We start from the raw sequence: 3,381 nt of genomic DNA on the forward strand, positions 1-3,381 counted from the left end.
GATTAAAATTTGATTTAGACATGTTTTGTTTAACCTGTTGATTTCCTCTTGAAATATTTAGTTAAGTGTGAGTAGATTCGAGCTCAAAAGTTAATGTCATTGCATTGATCAATGTAACAGCAATGATGATTATTTTTTAAAAAAAATTTCAATGATACAAATCAATTATTTTTATTTTTATTTACTAATCTGCAAAAATAATTTTTTTAAATATTATGTATATTTTTCTTTAATTGCCTTGTTTAAAAAGTTCTTAAGATTTCATTTTATTTATTATTTGGTTCTCCTCCATGATATAAGCATTTTTTATCAAAAAAGTAGTTCGGCATTGTGGGCGGAGCCTAATTTTGATATCAGGTCACTGACCTGATATCAAAAATAATTATCAGGCAAGTGTTATCAGACAGTTACCATAGCAGTTGCATGATAAAGATGTATAACATTCCCTGCCCTTTTCAGTTTTTGGTAAGGAATCTTTGTCGTCCTGGCACAAAAGTAGATAATTGCACATATGAAACGTAAACGGTGTTTTGTTGTTGATGAATTCGGGAAAAATTAAAAAGAAAAATGAGTTTTGTTTAAAAAAAAGCACGAAAGAAAATGTGTTAAACCTAATGTGTATTTTGATTTTTTCACTAAATTTTAATGCCTTTAATATAGCAAAAGTACCAAAAATTATCTTTATTGTCGTTATAATTTTTTTTTCAGTTTTCCGAAACTAACACAGTTGTTCCAATATGTATGATTTAATTATTAAATTTAAAGACATTCCTGCGAAAAACTATTGACACTAAGTTTTGTTTTTTAACAATAAAATATTTGACAAGCTTTAAAATTTCACAATCGACTCGGGCATATTTAAAACATGAAATTACTACCTGAATTACTATATATACCAATAACGTTGTTTAGGATTATTAACTTTAAAAACAGTTATTTATAACTTGAAGCAATTTGCCATCATTTTATATAAGGAAAAAAGAATAAACGTGTTTTACACGGCAAATGCATCAGTGTAAAAGGATGTATAGCTTAAAATGAATTCATATAGTCTACCAGTGTAAACAGATAAATCGTATTTTTTTTATCTTAGGAAGAAAACTCATCGGAATGTTTCATGATAATTCTAAAAAGAAAAAACATTTTAATTTAGCAATTTGATTTTGTTACTTCGTTTATTTATCTATTTATCTATTGTTTTTTACTGTCGTTGTTTGTTGTTGTTTTTGTTGTTGTATGTGTGTTGTTTGGGGGGGGGGGGGGGTTGGGGGGGAAGGGTGGTGTTTTTTTTCTTGGCGGAGATGAGTTCTGATTTTAATTTTCGTTTATACATTATGTTAATAAAGGAAGAAAAAAAATGGTTGATAAAAATTGAAAGAATGTCTTAAATCGAGCTTAAATAAATGAAAAACAATATACAAGTAAATCTTAATCAAATCTCTTTGTATTAGATGTCTTCTTGTCTTAGTTTAAGCTGTTTAAATCGAAAACAAAGTGCATAATCGTCTAATGAAAAGAAACATAGTTACATTCTATATTGTCATTTTAAATTGATATAATTTGTCTGGAGATAAAATTACTCTGTGCTTCGCATTAAGCAGACATTCTATAAATTGCTTTATAAAGAGCAAAGGCGTACAATTCAATTTATATCTATTGCAGACAATTCAATTTAGTTCTGCAAAGATGTTTTCACACGTAAATAGAAATAATTCGCCCATTTTACATCTCAATTTAATATGTTCTTAAAAATAAGAGTAATGATAAAAAGTCTTATTATTGATAAAGGAAGTGCAAAGAAAATTTCCTTCAAAAAACGTCCTGAAACTCATCTTTACATATATTCTCGCTTGTTTTCTCCGTCTTCAAAAACAATATACATATTTATTTACATAGCCACACTTTAAAAACTATTGAGCAGTTTGCAAAACGTTATTTCTGCTCATTTGTATGTCGAAAAGTGTACCATATGCAATATTGAATGCAAATGAAGAATTGCCATTCGGTAAAGCTTTTTTAGGCATGGCATTGCGCAAATTCATTTGAAAATGGCTAAAATTTAGTTTGATATATAAAAAATATATCATAAGTGTTCTACAATAATTCATAGATGATGCACTGAAAATAAAAGAAGAAATTATGAAAAGAAAATATAATATTGTTTTAATTTTCTTTTAACGAATTCAACCTTTTATTCCAAAATGTAAAGATTTAAGTGCATTAGTTACTTATGGGATCGTATGCACTAATAAACTATTTGGTTCCAGACACATTTCAATCCGTGGTCTGTCACAAAAAATCTTTGATTTCCCCATAGACACAGAGCTTAAATGAAGCGCAACTGGATATATTTGCTGACATATGCCAGATGTAGTGAGATTGACAAAAAAAGTTTATTTAGCATGTTTTCATCTAGCGACAATTGTTCTGCGTATACCTTGAACAAAAGAAATTTATGCCAGGCTGTAACTTAATTTTTATCATATATTGGATGCAGGAATTTAAGATATGTAATGTTGTTTCTTCTGACTTAAGATAAATTGGTATTGATAGATAAGATTGGTATATATGGCATGTGAAAGGAACTTGGAATGCCAAGTTTTATAACTAAGAAAATATCTACTGAACTTTCAGTCAGAAGAAAATATTAATTTTGATTTTGCAGACAGAATTCTAATTTTGAAACTAATATTAATTGCCGAGATTATATTCAAATCTACAGTGGGCGCCATTCCCACTTATGACATTGAAAGGGGTGATACCTCGTAAGCAGTGAAACAAAAGTAGTATATGAAAAATACCCAAGCAGATGCGGTATGATAGAGTCTGTTCAAAATGAGATAATGTGAAAGTGCAATATATCTTAACCCCTCTCACCGAAAGCTGTATTTAATCGTCAAAAATAACATGCTAGGATAAAAAGTGATCTAGAATGTCAAGAAAACTATGTCAAAAATACATTCAAGTACGAGACAAATTTTTACGATGCCACACGGCACTCTTGCTGTTGTAAAAAGCATTTTGCAAAGGCAACAATATTTCAATGTCCCTGATAGGTTAATCTAACAAATATGTGTACAAACCAACCTTCGATGAGTACATTTATTGAAGTACTTATTATTGTTTTAGATACCTGTATGTTATTATATTTGCCTAGAATTTTATTAACTGATTTTGCAAGAAATATTATCATATTTCTGCTGTTTTACTGCATTACAAACGTAGTTAAGGTTATTTTTTGCATATTTTGACCTCTTTAATCTGGAATCATGCTGCTTTAGGTTTCAGATGGTCAAATTTAATTATACCGCTTTTTTATTTAAATCCGTTTTATATTTTCTTCAGTTGAAGTATTTACTGTCATAACGCATTTTGTGATAT

Source organism: Ruditapes philippinarum, unplaced genomic scaffold, assembly GCF_026571515.1.
Source record: "Ruditapes philippinarum isolate M1 unplaced genomic scaffold, ASM2657151v2 ctg3998_1_1_1_1, whole genome shotgun sequence".
Lineage (NCBI taxonomy): Eukaryota > Metazoa > Mollusca > Bivalvia > Venerida > Veneridae > Ruditapes > Ruditapes philippinarum.